This window comes from Oreochromis niloticus, linkage group LG17 (genome assembly GCF_001858045.2).
Source record: "Oreochromis niloticus isolate F11D_XX linkage group LG17, O_niloticus_UMD_NMBU, whole genome shotgun sequence".
NCBI lineage: Eukaryota > Metazoa > Chordata > Actinopteri > Cichliformes > Cichlidae > Oreochromis > Oreochromis niloticus.
Window position 1 is genome coordinate 18,178,920 of NC_031981.2, and position 17,876 is coordinate 18,196,795.

Below are 17,876 nucleotides of genomic sequence, written 5' to 3' on the forward strand. Positions count from 1 at the left end.
ACACTTTCTTTATAATCTATCCAATGTTATAAACAAACTTAGCAGGTTACACAAATGGTACAGCAATACACTGCAAAATTGATACACTCCATAATTGTTTTTTAATGCGTAGATTACTACGGGATGAATGTTGAGGTTTGGAGTGTATCTTAAGATGATAACTTCTCCTAAACATAAAGGTCATATTTAAAAATGAACCTACTGGGATACGTTTGCATGTTAAGTAAAAGATCAAATGTAACCAGCCCTAATAAATCAGAAAGATTTTGTTGAATTGCAATCAGCAAAAACCAGATTAGTTTCAGATTAAAAAAAACAAAACAAAACAGAATTGGGGTGTTATTAATTTTTTGGGGGACACTTTTTGTTAATCAATTATAGTTGTGCAAATTTTCATTCCAGTCTTTTTTTGAAGAGTAAATGCTGTCATGTCATCTTGTGCACAGTAAAAGAAAAGCGTCAGCTGTTAATTGTTATTATTCACCACCTGTTTGAACTGCTGTTGCTGCTGTTGTAGTGAAACTGTCAGCACTGCTGAGCGCTTCTGCGCCTCAGCTCAGAGCTGCAGCCTGCGATGGGCTCAAACACCGCACAGGAGAGTCTGGGGTCGCGTCAAGGTGCTCTGTCTTCCTCTCTGCGTTTCTTCTCCTCTTCACCTCTCCCTGCTTCGCTCAGCGTACCTTAACCACATGAAGCGCCTCAGAGAGACTGACCTTATATGGCAGCCTTCAGAGAAACTCAAGGATGTGAACACTTAGAGATAAACCTCTTTTTTTCTTTTTTTTTAGACTTGCTTTATCTAATCTTTGAAATCAGATGTTTTTGCTCTTTATTTTCTGTTCTATTCTTTAGCTGTTAATGAGAGAAAGTGTGTGAAAGTGGGAAGATAACATCAACTGAGCGGGAAATAGTCCAAGTACGAACGCAGTTTGACAGGATAAATGTCCCCATTCGCTGTTACCGTGGTTACTTTGGTCATTTTGGTTTTTTCCTCATAATCAAGTATCTGCAGAAAAATATTTGGTTTTTTGGTTGTTTTATATTTTTGTGCATGACTCATCACACCGGATTCAGATAATTAATGACATGGAAATAAGGGAGTTTCCCGCATTTCAAAATGCCAAAAAATAATCTGCAACAGTAAATGACGCAACTTCACACATATCACTGCATCGCTGGGCGACAGCAGGAGCATGAGCAGTGTGTGCAAGTGTGTGTGTGCATGCGTGTGTATTCAGTAACACACATCTTATCACCAGAGCAGATTAAGCCTCTGCCAACGATAAGGCCCAACGACAAACAGGAGGAAGGCATTACATGGAGCCCAGATGGACGATTACGCGACCGCCTTGGAACAAGAGGGGTCGAGACCGACGACCCCCGTTTGTACGATAGCTAACGCCGCATCGCAGGCCGCTATTATCGCTCTGCTCCCTGGCCTTCTCATAAGCACCCATGGTTTGACATCTGCACTAAGTTGACACGTCTCAGGCCGTATCTGCCAAAACGAGCTAAAGTGTGATCACAGACCGGACTGCACGGAGCTGGAACTCTTTGCTCTGAGCACTTGGTCACTCATTTTGTGACAGTTTTTTCATCAAAATACTAAATATGCTAAATAATGTGTGTAAATACATATAAATACATGTGTACACATATACGTATGTAACAATACAGATACACACACACAGCTGTTATATTCTTGTATCCATACTGAAAATTTTGCATGGCCTATTCTATTAAATGGCTCACTTTATATTAAAAGTGATTGACCATTTAAAACCTATTCTATTTCAGAATATTAAGTTACTGTACAAAGCAAAGAAATGTAAACAACTGTGTGAACAGTGAAGAGTTTTTTTCCCCATAAACCTGTCAGTCCATATATGATTAAAAGCCTTATATTTTTTAAATAGCTTTTGACATTTTAACCCTTTAAAAAAGATTTATTATTTATGACAAGTAAATGACATGATATCATTATCTTGTCATGAATCAGAATACCGTTTTCAAAAACTTAATGCTAATTTGAAAAAAACAATACCCACGCTTGAAAGCAAAAAGAGCAAAACACCTCACTATTTCAAATCTGTATCCGAGAAGCTTAAGATTTTCTTCCAGGAATTACTGAATGTAAGGCCAATCTATAATTCAGTTTGCAAATAGTCCCAGTTCTGACTAAGAGCCACCTCCAAAAATATATTTGAGAGGGCGAAGATAATGACATGACATTAAAAGGTCAAAAGGTTCTTAAAAGGTCACTAATTCCAACTATGTACAATAAATCAGAGAAGGTGTAATTTACATCAGACATTCTGCACTGCCGCATACAGTGCACAAAATACAACTCAGAAATATAGAATATGTCTAGAAATACAATGCAACATTAATCAAATACTGTAATAATTTAAAAAAAAAAACATTACTATATACATTAATTATACTTTAAGAGTTGAACTTTTGTTTTTTATATATATTTCATGACTTAAGTTTCAGTATAATTCATTTTTGCATTTATGTCTGTATATAGAAAACATAATTTACATTTTTAATCATATCTAAAAGACCATCCTGAATTTGCTCTACAATACCAAAATTGTCTTCAAATACTATATAATGCTTTAAAGTATCTAGGCACTGACTTATTACAAGTAATTAATTATTATTATTATTAAAGGCAAACATCATTATAATTAGCATTCATTAGTGCCATCTAGTGCCCACCACACTGGTATTGGCCAATATTTTTTAAACTAGTGTACCGATGCCTTCTTTACAAATGCATGTTGTCTACAAAACAAATTCCCACATTGCATTTTCCAGTTTATATCTCACCGTGACACATTTCAAAATACTCTTTTCCTTCGGGTTAAGGGGCTTCTTCGTTTACCGATCTCATTCATTTCACTCTCTTTTCCTGACCCTTTGATACCGATAGTGAATGCATATTGTGTGATAGAGAGAGCATATCTTAATTGGCTGCCGTGTTATCTGCTCTGGTTGATAAGCTTCTTTGTCTTGTCCATCGTTAGATGGCCAGCGCCGATGGAGTGAGGAGGCATTATTGAGGATCACGTCATCCAAACACTTGCTCGCATTTCATCCCAGTCATTTGGAAATGACTGAGCAGTGGAAAAATCAAGTAAAGATCACTATGTGTGGGAATGCAGGTAACGCTGCTGACACTGGCGGCTGTATTTGGTACAATGACAAAGTGAAGTCTCACAGCTCTGCTGTTTGATAACCATCTTCTCTGAGATTAGACTCACCTCTCTTTAGGTTAGGGTGTTGAGAGATAGAAGCCACAAACAGATAAAATATGAGGGAAAAAACAGAATGAAAGAAAGAAAAAAAAAATTAGCCACTTTCTCATGCCTTTTTTACTTTTTTGTTTTTTATGTACACCAGCGGCAGTGAAGATGAGGCACAGAACAGAACATCCCATGCACATCTTTGTATGAATGGCTGCCTATAGGTGAGAATCTTTTACTCACCATTTCATGGTATAGCATTATGAAAACATCTGTTTCAAAGTGGTATGAGTCACACAAATCTGCATGCAATTATTAGAAAATGTCAAAGAAATACACATGGGTGGTAATACGTGCCCTTTAATGCTAACCACTTGTACTTGCACACTTAGAAGGCAATTAAACTGTATACCCTCCCAATTTACTGTAAAAGAGGATATTTTGGAAATATTGAATCAACCCTATTCAAGAAATAGTTATTCCTCTGTGTTTATTTCTCCAGTTTGACTCAGTTTGAACAGTTTTTGCACAATGCTTTTTAATAATTACAAAATTTAAGGACTTTTGATCACAATTTGATCAGCCATTCAGTGCTAACCTTGGTTATTGTTTCACATTCTAGACACAATTTAGGTCTTTAACTCTTTCATAACAATAACATTTGATGATTTTCCCTGTAACCTTAATGATTTTGACACCACGTTATATATCAATAAAGATGTGGTTGGCTGAGCATTAGAATGGGTTCTGGGTTAGACTGATGCACACCCATTCATTTTATTATCAAAGGAGGCCAATCGCTCGGTTGAGAAAAGAGAAACAAAGGTTACCCTGAATAGGTGTTCAAGGAAGCAAGAGTTCAAACTATTGAGATTGAGTAGAGAACCAACTGCACTTAGACTAACAAAAAGTGGAAATTGGTGCTGCAACAGTTCTTCACTCACCAACACGGCCAGTTGTAAATGTGTTTTTGCACCATGGACCAACCTTGTGGTACATTTTTGATGGAATTTGGGCTGCCCCTGTTCCTTAATGGCTTTCTTCCAGTCTACCTAAGCTTGGCTTATATCTACTTAGATTGTTCTGCCCAGTGCTTTGGAGTTTGGTAATATGTTTTGGCAGTTGGCAGCACAGCTCCTGGCAAATGAACCTGGGTCTCTGGGTTGCTGTAGCTGTGAGAGCTGAGCCCTTAAATCAGGTTGATTGACTCTGGACTGTTGCACTTTGTCTTTTATGCTAAACTTTGAATGCACTCATGGGATCTCTATCTCTGGAACCATTAGACTCCTGCCATGGCACACCTGTACATGTTACACTGTGAATTCGTTTAAGCTGATTCAACTCGAACCAACTTCATTATTTGGGATGTAAGTTCTTCTTTTTCTTCTTTCAACCGGTCCCTTTAGGGGTCACCACAGCAGATCATCTACCTCCATCTTGTCCTGTCCCTAGCATTCTTCTCTGTCACACCAACCCTCTGCACGTCCACTTCACTACATCCATGAACCTCCTCTGAGGTCTTCCTCTTTCCCTCCTGCTTGGCAGCTCCATATTTAGCATCCTTTTCCCAGCATATCCACTATCCCTCCTCTGTTCTCCATGTTTGTCTTTCCTATCCCATCTATTCTGGTGACTGAGAGTTAAATGTGTAATTCAAAAGAAACCAAAGTAAACTGACATGAAAATGATCAGCAAACAGAATTTTTATTTTTACTGTCAAATTTTCAGCCTAATGAGTAATACCTTCTCTGAAATAGAGAAGCCATTTGCTGCAATATTTGGTAGTAACGTGATAGGCAGCATGGATGAGAATGTTATTTATTGACTTATGAAATAATTAAATAACTTTATCGTGGTTTGTAGTGTTTTATTAAAAAAAAACTATGAAACACTGATTTACAGCACGTATTAACAAGAAGTTAGGTTTTCGGTCATGGTTAGCTTAGTGAACTCACATGAACAATAACATCAACATTTACATTAACACATTTTATAATAAAGTACTTATGTGCTTGCTAACGTAGCCAAGGTAAATAGAAATGTTAACCTAAAATGATCCAATTAAGTCACATCTATCTCTTGGGAAGGAGAGCTCGACTCTGTGTGCAGCAAATTGTGCATTTCCTCTGTATTTCTACATCTGAGTGTGCAAGAGAAATCATTTGAGTCATTACTGTCTTTTTGAAAAATTCATGGAAGAGAACTACACAGTACTGCAAGGTAAGGTGACCTGCAACCTTTTAACAGTGGCAGTAGGAAGGACGGAGGTGCAGAGTGCTGTACAAGCCCCTTATTTTTCAGATTTTGAAATGGAAACATGTAGGTGAGATGTGAAAAACAGCATTGCTTTCAACTTCTCTGTGAAAAGTATTGCCAGTCATTTGGATCATACTTGTTGTCTTCCTGTGACAGCCCTGATAGTTTCCTCACTATTCATGTGGTTGAAACAGGAAGCAAAACAGTGGCGAACTCACTGCCACATATCGTTGCTCAAGAGCGACTTCATTAGGAGTATTTTATGTTGTCAACGGTACAGTCATTAACTCAACATGAAAAGTTGAAGTTCTTAAAGTTGTAAAATATTTAACATGTGGTAAATGTGAATACTGGCAAGTGTTGTTTAGGCATACATTACCAGATTATATTTAAGTAGAACTTTCAACGTAAGATCTAATAAATTAAATGCAAAAACGTCAATTCCTCCAGAGAGTATTGATGCAAAGTTGTAGAACAATAAAATATCAAGTGGGATTTACTGCAGATTGTTTTTAGCAATTCTTACTCACTTACTTCTATTGCTAAGTGACTTGTTGTAACGCTAACTGAAGTGTCTTTGCATGTGAAAGTGCTGTTTAAACCTGGGTGCGATGTTGTGGTCCATCACCTATAGTGACATGTATGTTACTTAACATTAGTGCTAATAAATTTAAAAAAAAAGCCAATTTAAACTGTTTTCTTCTATTTTCCAGGATGTTCAGTCAAAACACAACTGAAGCAAGTTTCAGATCACTGAAAGTTAGTTTAATGTTTAATGAATGGAAACCAACCCTTGTAGGCTTAAAAGGTAGGAAAATCTATCTTTAAAAGAAAAAAAACAGGAAGTGTTGCAGTACAGTATATTATTGAAAATACTTACACATGAAAATGAATGTTGAGGCACCATAAGTTACTCCCCATATTATTACTTTACTTTATTAAAATAGGGCTGCTCTTTGTGCTCCAGTATATTCAGTCCCCTGTAGTTGCAAGTTCTGTTTTAGTTTAAAAAAAAAAAAGTTAAAGCATACAACAATTTTTCCCAAATTTCAGCATGTGACTCTTCTGCTTCACATGCCTACAGGTGTCTTCAGACCACAAGAATTATTTCATATCTAATTACTTTTTGAAGAAATTCCCCCTCTTTTCTGTGACTGAACTAATGACAATCGAAGCTCTTAGAACCCTGACTCAGAGTGTAGGTACTCTCCAGGCAAACCTTTTAGCAGAGCAGCACCAGCAAAAGGCATATTTTATTTTTATTTTATTTTGTTTTTTTGGGGGGGGGGACTAATAAATGTTAAATAGCAGGACTATGACATTAGCTGTGTAAACACCAGATAATTTCAAAAAATGAAGAAAACCTAGAGAACTGCAGAGACCGTGAAGTCAATACTTTCATAACCTTAGAGGAGAAAGATAAGGCTTCTGGAGGCTAAAGGTTCTTTGGCTTATAGACTTCAAAACAAAATAGTCAATCATAACATAATGACTGATAAAACTATAACATTGGTGCTTTCAACCCCCTGTCTCCTTTGATCACACACAGTTAGCACATAGCTCCAATATAGAAGTCCTCTATCATGTTGATGTAGTCGCTATTCTGTCAGCTGGCTAAAGCAGAAGTCATTGTTTGTATCGGCACAGATCTTAAGAGCTTGAAAAGAAAGATACCGTACTTCTTCGAGTCTTTTTCTTTAAAGATGTTTCCCCTCGCATCCACGAGGCATCTTCAGTTCTAAACCTTTTCAGAACTGAAGAAGCCTCTTGGATAAGAGATCTTCAAAAATATTTTAAAAAAACAACAACAAAAAAACAGATCTTAAAGAAGTCTGGTTGCTTTCTTTTCAAGTTCTTAAGACTACCATGACCTGGATGACTGAGAAGCTACACAGACAGGTTTGCACAGATATTTGGCTATGTAGAGAGAAAGATTCTGGGTATGAATTCTACATGAACATACTCATCCAAAATAAAATAAAATGCCCAACAGCGCAAAGCCCGGCAGTAATGACGCTAGGTAGCATGCTGACTGGTTGAAAAGTGGACTAGAACAGGAAGAGAGTTATAGCAGAGTTCACCACAGAGAGGAAGAAGCACGAAGAAATAATCAAAGATCAAAAAACATGCATGTGAAGCACAAACAATGGCTGCTGTTTTTAACACTCAGTTTCGCTTCACTACAAAGGAAGCCTTAGTTAAGTCTTTGTAAATTAGGCTTTCGCTGCTCTCCTTTGCATGGGCTAAACCAAAGGACCAACACGACAGCAAACAGTAGCCTCATAGAGCAGTTGTTCCTCCCCCTGGTGACAGTACACAACTGCAACATTTAGACGATGGTCTAAAAAGCACTGCTTAGGCGATCAACACGTAAAAATGGCAGTCGCTTGATACATCAGGGTAGAGTTTCTGTTCGCAGTGTGAATACAAAAAGGAAAAAAAGATCCTTAAAGTTACGTAGTTCTTACTGTGTTTATCCTTATAGGGTACCAGGAGCTGTATGTTCTGAAGAGTCCGTAGTGCCCTGAGTCTATCAATCTCTCTAAATTTTTTGCATGTCATTTATTATTATATCACTCCAATGACCTTTTGCTGCAGAATTTTTAAATTTGAAAACTGATTTATATTGAGATACATTTTATTAAAGTTAAAGTTGTATGATCTGAATGTATTCATTTGATAACCTGAATAATGCTAAACTATTGATGAAGCTCCCTCAATACACAGTGTGGCTTTTTAGGTGTCCTCCTCTATTTTATATTGGTTTGAGTGTTGCATTTTATATAGTATGCTTATAATAATACCATAAAACTATGACAAAAGTACAGAAGCAGACAGTTCATTGAAACCACCCACAAACTCTCACAAGCACAACGACCAGAAGAGGGGGAGGAGGCCCGGAGCTCCCACCACCTCTCCCTCCTTGCCTAGCTCTCCCAGAGGAGCAGCCATGGCGATGGTGATTATGTCACCACTTAGTGAACTAACTGACACTGATGGGTTTGAAATGCACTCTGTGTCCCAGAGGGCCTCTGCCCTCCCAACCCCCTCCTCGTCCATGGGTCTATCAGGCCCCTCTGTGCTGGGTGTTGGGTTACCCTGGAGTGATGGCAAGGCCAAGTTCAACAGCGCAGCCAGCCAGCAGCTCTCTGAAGAGACTATTGCCTGTTTGACAGGGGGATATGTGGGGTGGGGATGGGGTGGAGGCTCCTCTGAATCACTTCTGGACCCTTACTGGTGGTACTGCTGGTGTACTGCGGCGTACTGCTGGTGAAAAAAAAAAAAAAAAAAAAAATCAGCAGCAGCTGGTCTGCACCTTTACTTCATTATTCGTCAGTTAGTCCCGTTGAACGGTAACACTGCACTTTACCCATTTTCTTATATCTGCATCCTGAGCCAGTTTGAAGATTATTAAAAGCTGGCATTTTATGCCAACTCACCAAAATGAGTCATAAAGCACGGAGGTGTTGAGCTTTGATGGTTAGACAAACTATTTTGTGTAAAAAGATACATTTTGATAAGCACAAAGAATGCTTAGGGAAAGTTATATGTGGTGCAGTGATATTTTGAAGATCGTCACACTGGTTATCTTTTAGCTGGTATGAACCGGAGATGACCATCATAGCTATACAGCTAGATAAAACTAAACCACGCAATGCGTTTAACCAATCAGCAACGACATTTGTCTGAAGGACCTGACTAAGACTGTTTTGAACAAAGTGACATTTTCTCCTGCCACCTTGATATGCTTTTGACTAAGTTTTTCATTTCACTGCAAAAAATATTTTAAGAAATTGGCTTTAAATGGCAGAATGCGGGTAACTTCACAGATAATGGAGTCTGACAGAAATGCTAAGATGTAACTAAAAAAATACGCTTGAAATAACTGATTTGTTTTGTAGGTACATTTCAGTCATTTCTGAATGTTAAAGAGCCATTAATGTCCATTAAATACGTAATGCATCATGAGAAAATCTTGTTTACTAATATTGAAAATAAACTCATTACTTTGCATATCACAAGTTCTTTGGAGTGTTAGACACATTTAAATCCCATTCTCACCTATGCCTTTTTAGATTTCTTTGATAGTTTTTGTGTCTGTGTGTCAAACAAAAACGGAACTACTACTCAACTGTTGTGCATAGATGCTTTTTACTCACTACCACAAACCTGTTACACTGATGTCAATCTTCCTCCTTTCATTCTTTCTCATGTTCGGCTCCTGCGTAAGCATTAGAGTGACATAATAGCAATAACACAGATGAAAACAAGGATAGGCTTGGTGGTAAAATTCACAAAACATTTCTGAAGGTGAAAGGAAAGCACATCATCTTTCTACATAAAGCCTTGTTCATAGGCTTTAAGGAGATATTTATGCTAATCTTACCGTTTTCTCAGAACATAAGTAGACTGGTGCGGCTAAGATCTGATCAAGCATGCAACTGAGCAGGATAAATACTTTTAAGCTAAGAGTGCAACGCTTTTCATCTTTTAGGATGCTGCCCTCTGGACTCCAACTCTTCTATTAATGTTACAGATTTTTACTGCTGGATTAGGCTGACAAGTTAATAATCATTTAAAGTGAAAGTACAGGTGAAATAGATTTCGTTAATAAAGATCACTCTGACACATGATATTTAGATATATATATTTATAAGTCTACATTTGAATTGGAACATGATCGAGTGAAACGATGCTTCTAACGTTATATATGTATATATATATGTTTATATGTAACTACATTTTAGAACCGCAACAAACATGGCGCTTTTGCATCAGCCACCATCATTAAGAGGGAGATTAATCTTTTCCCTTGGTTGTCTCATTATGCATGCTATAAATATGTATAGTGCTAGTCACAGAAAGTGTTAACCAAAAAGGGGTGAGTTGGTTTTCTTGGTTTCAGTCATTAACTGATTGACATTTCAGATGAATTCACAAGCACATGACTGTGGCTGCAGGAAAGAGGTTGCAGACTACACCAGGCAAAGAACGGTGTGACATGTGGCCAAATGGCAACATCTCATGTTAGTGTCAATTTCCATTAACCATTAGAAAATTGTGACAGGCCAATTATGAATCAATCCTCGCTCTTCCCTCCTAGACTCCCCCTCACTCCTCTGCTTCTTCATCATATGTTGCTATAGAGAGACATATGTGTTTAGTCTATTAAAAGAGACAGCCGGCATGCTTTGGGGAGGTGACCCTGGGGCTGGATGACAGCTTCAGTTACACTAACACATGAGCTCTCCTCAAACCCCCGCCCAACCATACACACAAACCTGCTAAGCAGCTAAGTGAGCTTTGGTCCCTCACCTCCCCAACCTCCAACCTTGAACCCCTAACCTTCCATCTTGGCAGATCTGGTAAGGAAGCACCAGTGTGTGTGTGTGTGTGTGTGTGTGTGTGCTACTTTTTCAGCTGGGTAAAGGGAAGCAGGAGAAGGAACTAAATTGAAAATTAAACCACTGAAAAGTCAGTTATGCCGATGGTTAGCTCCATAGGTGTCGATGGCTCCTTGTTTTCGCAGTCGGTCTCATTCTGTCACTGATTTAATTAAGTTTAGGAAATGATAGAATAACTGCGTCCACCTGTGGCAGTTCACATTCTACTAATCTCTTCATTTAGCCGCCTAACCCCAGTCTGCAGATAGCTGCGTTCACACTGTGGCTGACCTCTCCCGCTCACGACTCGTGGGGAAAGCTTCCCGGAGTGATACTTGGAACTTTTAAAATGTTTCACATCATCTAAACAATTAGATTATGAGGGATGAAGTCGGAGCATGATGCCACATCTCAAGTGTTTCCAGAAACTATGATTGTGTTTGGAACAAATGTTGGGAGGATCATTTATAAAACTAATAGTCGGAGCTAACAGACTGAAAGTGGTGTTTTAGTTGGTGCCTAAACGTGGAGGGGAAAGGTGGACAGAGAGAAAAATTGTGATACGTTCTGCAAGGGACCTGCATCAACTCTAATTTGTGTTACATCATCCATCAAGGGGAAAGTCTCCTGCAAGGACATACAAGGACGCTTGAGGCAAGTTTGGGAATTATACTGAGAATTGACAAGGGACACTAAATTGCAGATTTGAAGTGGTGGATTCTGATGTCATCCAGGGACTCCCCCATGAAAAACCACCTGCTATTGTGCCCTCAAGCAAGGCATTAACACCTTAAACTGCTCCACTTGAATCCCCCCCAACAGCCAGCAGGCCAGGAGTGAAGCTGTATTTGGGATGCAGCAGTGATAGTGAAATGAATGACCTGAACTTTGATGCCTATTAAATCATATGAAGTAGTAATCAGTAAACTGCACATGTTACAGTCACATTTACAGGTCTGTGGTGGTATTGTACCAATGGATGTCAGCGAGACAAGAAAGGGATGAGATTTAGCCATCAAATTTATTGTTACATCATTTGTATGCATGGTATGATACTGCAGGTCGTGCAGAGTAAGAGCATGTCAACTTACCAAGTATATAACAGCTTAGGAGCCTAGCAACAACCCTTGACGACAAATTAAGTAAACTGTATTTGAAAAGAAAAAAAAAATCCTTCTATTAAAAGTTCTCACCCCAGTGGGCCATTTAAAAAAAATATACATTTATGCTACTTCTCACATGTAGAAAAATTAGCCTTCCGCTTGACAACGCATTGCTCATTTTAAACCTTGAGGTTAAACCCGCTGAAGTTCCCTCTGAGTTGGTGTCACAAATCACACATAACATGATGGAAAGAAACAGAAAAGAGAGGAGAAAAATCAGAGAATGGCAACAATGTGAACGAGAGAAAGAAAGTTAGTGACAGCCCCACTTTGCAGAAACATCATGCATTTCTTGGGTATTTAAGCACGAAGGGGCTCTGAGGGCTTAGCATTTCCGTAAGGCTGAGGTCTGCATTTTGACTGTGAGAGAAGAGACCAATTAGGCCATTAATGTGAGTGCTGACGGGCGGATTACTCCCCCAGCTCGGCTTCCCCTTTAAAAACAGGCAGTAATAACAATAAAGCCAGTAATAACCCAGCTCTTAAAGGGACAGCTGGGCCAGGCGTGGAGTTTGTCTCCGAGTTCTCGTCTCAAAAATACTGTACAATATAACTCTCAGGGGTTTTGGCGTCACAGCCTAATGTCGTTCACAGCTGGCTTCACATGTTTGAAGCTGCCAAACAGTCTTTTGTAGGCTTCCTGGGCCCTTTGTTTGAACCTTGGGCTTGGTTCTCTGACACTATTGTTCAACCATGTAGGAAGTTTTGCGTTTTCAATCAACAAGCGCTACCTTGAAGCTTCAAGGTAAAAGGAATCCAGATGATCCAACCACATACCTAGAACACGTGTTCTCATGCACAGCCTGATATAGATACAATGCAAATTTACTCATACACCCACACAGTGGGCCTACATTAGGAGGTCTGCTACATCCTTGCTGTATTCCTGTATTTCCAGGTTTACAGTTACAAGCCAAAAGATGGGGGTGAGGGGTCAGGGCGGTGCACTTCTTACATCAACATCAGTCATGCAGGTGTGCTATTGAGCTCCAGTCAGCTGCAGCACAAGGACATCCACCTCGTTACTCAATTAAGGACAGAGATCAACAAACACACAACACACACACACAAACTTACGCGTGCGCGCACACACACACACACACATAAATGCATGCATTCACATGCACTTGTGGTCATGACCACTCTTTGGACCCCATGTAGTTGGAGTATTCTCTTACTGAGCTGGGAATAGGAGCGAGGAATCTGAGCAGTGTTGCCATTCTGTGGACAAAAGACGTGGTGGCCCTGGAGCTTGGGCTAAGGAATCTCCAGGCTTGGCCTGTGGACCTCAAGGTCCTTGAGGAGCCCCCTTTAACAACCAGGTGTTCCAACAAGAGGCACTTTGTAGAACCATCAGAATGACTGCTGTAAGGGCTCAAGTATTGTTTGCATTTGCCTTTTTCTTGCAGTGTTTTCTGACGTGCAAATCATAAAATCCTGGATTAAAGGGAATTCGTGTTAGAGGCTTCCTGGTAAGTTATTCTTTCTTTCGATAATTTGATTCTAGAGTGCAGTGTCAACACAATGTCATGATCTATCTACAGTAGAAGTAAAGCCGCTAGTCCAAAGGTCATATAGTAAAGGCTGGGTTGTTCTCCCTGTTCACTACCAGACTGGACTCGGAAATCTCAAAACTGGCCTATCCATCCTTTTTTTTTTTTTTTTTTTTTTTTTTTTTTTAGAAACAACCGTATTTGGATGCAACAACAAACAGCAGCAGATTTTTAAAGCCTTAAGATGCACAGTAGTAACTTCACAGGAAAGGTTGGTGACCCAAAACTTATCTGGGTCATTCCCACAGTTCTTTAAAAGGTAACAAACCCACATCCCTCACTTTGGCCAATTTCTTTACAGGATAAAGTGGAAGTAACATGAGTGTGTGGCGCAAAGGTCAATTCTGTATGTGCTGATGACTGCAGAGGGCAAACCGTGACAGATACAATATCTGCACCACTGAGAGCCTTCAGTAATGCCTTGTGCTTTACCGTTTCCTTCCTTATACACACTAAACATACAGTGTTCTTATAGGGTCGAGGATGAGAGGTTTAAAGAAGCGGGATTTAAAACAGCAGTCTGCAGCTGTTATTTACTTAACTTATAGTCTTAAAAGAGCAGTGTTCATGGCACGAACTGCACTCAAAGAATCAAAATGCTCTGCAAACCATCCAAACTCCAGTATATTAAAAATAAATTATATCCACTCTATTTTAAAAGCCTCAACTTCCTTCTCTCTGGTTCCAGGAAAACATATATCAGAGCCGGTGTCAGCCAGAACCAACAGTGCCTGTTTGCCCGTCTGGACCAACTTGGACCGACGCCCAGGTCAAAGGTCAAACAACCAGTCGGCTCCACACATTCAATTTCTCTCTCTCCTTCTCATCATAATCCTTCTGAGATTTCCTTTTTGTAGAGTTTCTTTTGCTTGTCTTGTTCCAATTTCAAACTCAGAAATTGCTAAAAGAAAAATGAAGCTTGGGTGGTGACGAAGATCAGTGTCTGAATTGTTAAAGGGGCAATTCAGTCACACAAAATGATCTACGTCGCAAATACTGTCAAGCAAAGACTCAAAGATAACGACAAATGAGCGAACCTGTTCTGTGATGCCCACATTTGATGCATAGAGGCCCCACAGCATGCCAGCACTCTGTTGCCAGACACCACAGGAAACCCTGTGTCTAGGCCAGAGTTTAATCAAGTGAATCATTTAAGAAACTACTAAAGGAAATTGTTTCATTTTAAATAGACCTTTCAGGTTAATCTCTGTAACCTGATCAAATGTTGTGTACCTGACCTGCTATAGTTCTACACCAGAGATATCAAAATCTATGCACTCCAGCGGACTGGATTGGAGGGGCTGATTCTGGCCTCTGGGCCTTACACCCTGTTCTTCTGGAAGTAGAGATTAACCCCCAAACTTCTTTCACTTGTGTTCGGAAGTATCCTGCATCAGGCCACAATCCCCTATAGGAAACAGCTATGGCTCATCAGCTAACACCTGGCTGTGCTAGCATGTCATATCATGAGTAATTGTATAATGCTAATCTCTCTCAGATCAGCAAATCCAGGCTGACCCTGGTATAACCCAATGACCCGGCCAGGGAACCTCACACAGGATCAGACCGTGAACTTATCTCCTCCAAAAACCAATCCCCACTCTTACTTTTGCTTAGAGGTAGACAGGAGAGAAAGGTTCAAAGGATGTACGGATATGACCAGATCCCTTAAGTGTGAAAATTGGTTTTATATTATTAGGAAGTGGCACCTTGATTGAACTCTCACACCCCCCAAAAATGGGAAGTGTGAACAAAAGGGTCACATAATGATATAATGAATGATAACTGAGGTTAAACAAAATATCTATAACAACTATAATTGCACCACCAAGTCTCAGAATGGAGTTTATAAATGAAGAATTCCAAAATCTTTAACTGGCATCTGTCTTGGCCTATTTTTGGATCTCCAGAATGTGAGAGCCCCTACTGTCTTTTCTCTCTTTCTCCTTACCTCACCTCATCGCCTTCCTCGTTTTTTCTCTCTGTCATCTGTCAGGCAGCTCAGTTCTTGGCATTCTCACCACCTGCTCAGGACCCGCTGGATTTCTCTCCTGCAAAAGAGCTTTGCACTGTGCCACAGCTTTCATCTGCCAGCCTATTTCTCTTTCTTTCCCTTTAGCCCACTCCTCTTCTTTTCCTCCCACACTCGTTCTCGGTTCTGATCTCTGCATCTCCATCTATTTTTTGTGTCGCTGAAATCATCTCTGTCTATTTTGTCTTTAAAAACCCTCTAGTCCGTCGTCAATTCATCTGCCGCCTGCAGTCTTTAAACACGTTAGACTATGTGATGCTTGCTTAGAAAAAAACGAGCCCAATTCTCACCGTGCATCAGGTGTTTATTCTGAACAGAAAATGATGTATTTTATCATTTATCTTACCAATTCCTGTATTTTGTTAATTAATTTCAATTTATATTCCAAAATAAAAGTAATAATAATAATTAATAAAGTATTTAAACTATAAGATGGCATTAAAATATTTTATTGTGTCCCACAGACATACACGCACTGACCTCCCTGTAATATTAGGGCAAAGAAATAAATATAATATTATTAAAGTATTATTATTTTTTCAGCTGTTATGCATACATTTTATTCAATAACAAATTTCAAACTGTATATTCCTCCACACGGGATTCAAAATATTTTTCGCGAGCTTAGCATCTGTAATTTAACCGAATTAACACTGGAGTATTAAATGGACACTTTGTAGCTGTCAGCTGATTCTGGCTGTCTGTGCCACAGCATTGTGTGGACACATTAAAGCCAAGACAAACAGAGCCTTCTTTTATTTAGGATCCAAAAGCGCTGCTGTGGCCCCGCCGCCTCTCCCTCTTCCTTCACTTCTTACTCGTTGTTGCTCGCTGTCCCAGTGTGTGAGGAGAGGAGTGGTGAGGGGGGGGTCAGGAAGAGGTTACTCAAATACAGTGAGCTTAGTCTCTCCATGCTGTCCATTAACTATCAAAACATGTGTGATCGCAGGATGACAGCGCCCTGCTCTGGTTGTCATTGTTTTATACTTTTTTTTAAATTTTAAGCGGTGTATATATAGACAGGAAAAGGCTGCGCAAGCAACATGCACTTTTCCAACAGATTCCATTTACTTCAGGCAATTTGGGGTTTCAGCCAAGGTCCAAAAGCACCGCTGGTTTTCAAAGCCAAACTAACACTAAGGTGCCAAAAAAATCCTTCAACTCCACTATAGTAGTCAGGGTATCTGTTTTACTCAGATAGTTCAAGTGTAGCATCCCAGTATGCATGAATACAATAAAGAAGAAAAAAGGTTATGAGCCTGATATGACGTATAGTGTGTTCAGATCAAACACAAAGCAGAGTTTTTCACACTTTAAACAGATGTGAATCAACACAAATTCTGACCAGGCAACAAAAACGTGGCCACACAAGCTGAAAGTATTTCACATTTTTACCCTGTTTGACCATCATAGACTCTTGATTTTCCTGATGCCGGGACAAGATGAGTCTCTATTTGAGATCAGCCAGATATATTATTAAAATTTATTTACATACAGAGCGAGGACTCAGAGAAAGTAAGCAAAATCGTAGGACTTCCTGAAAGGTTATGAAAAATGTTACTGTTAAATGATCTACTTTGGATTTAATTAGTTCTCATACTGTGTTAGCTGTTAGGTGGGAATATCTAGGGTTGCAAAATACTCAGGCAACTGTAGTTGTGCAATTACAAGTAATGGCTTTGTGTTTGTTCTGAATGGACTATTAGAAGTTAGCATTAAGCTAACAATCTAAAGATGGCCTAGCATGTTCTTACCGTTCTGTTTCCAGAAACCTTACAGCATTGCTAAGACTCTAGATGTTAACAAATTCAATTAAGTGGTTTAATTTAGAATAAATTCTCACAATGAGCAAGCAAAATCCCAACAATGTTTAAGAGATAGTGAGGCTGGAATAGCTTAGCTGATGCTAACTAGCTGAAGAAAGAAAAAAATCTTTCATGTGGAAGCTCTTAATATGATCTAAACTTTTCAAAGCTAGAAAGCTTTAGCAGTGATAGAAAACCAAAATGAGTGCAAATTTCTAAAAAAAAAAAAAAAAAAAAAGTGCTTAAACACGAAACTTTGTATATTTTCCTGATGGAGCTCCAGATCTCAGGAGTCAGCAAGTAAATGGTAAATGGCCTGTTTTTGTATAGCGCTTTACTAGTCCCTAAGGACCCCAAAGCGCTTTACATATCAAGTCATTCACCCATTCACACACTGGTGATGGCAAGCTACGTTGTAGCCACAGCCACCCT

General features: G+C 39.3%; 2 long non-coding RNA genes across 3 annotated transcripts in view; one reads left to right on the plus strand and one right to left on the minus strand.

Annotated features, from left to right (window-relative positions):
- LOC112842566 (uncharacterized) overlaps nt 1–17,876 on the minus strand; it is a 171,280-nt gene that overhangs the window by 113,033 nt on the left and 40,371 nt on the right. The gene's annotated exons all lie outside the window — the stretch shown is intronic.
- LOC109194993 (uncharacterized) lies at nt 2,888–15,986 on the plus strand. Its single transcript, XR_002056674.2, has 4 exons — nt 2,888–3,170; nt 3,409–3,475; nt 13,464–13,526; nt 14,296–15,986. It is a non-coding gene; the product is annotated as an uncharacterized LOC109194993 (long non-coding RNA).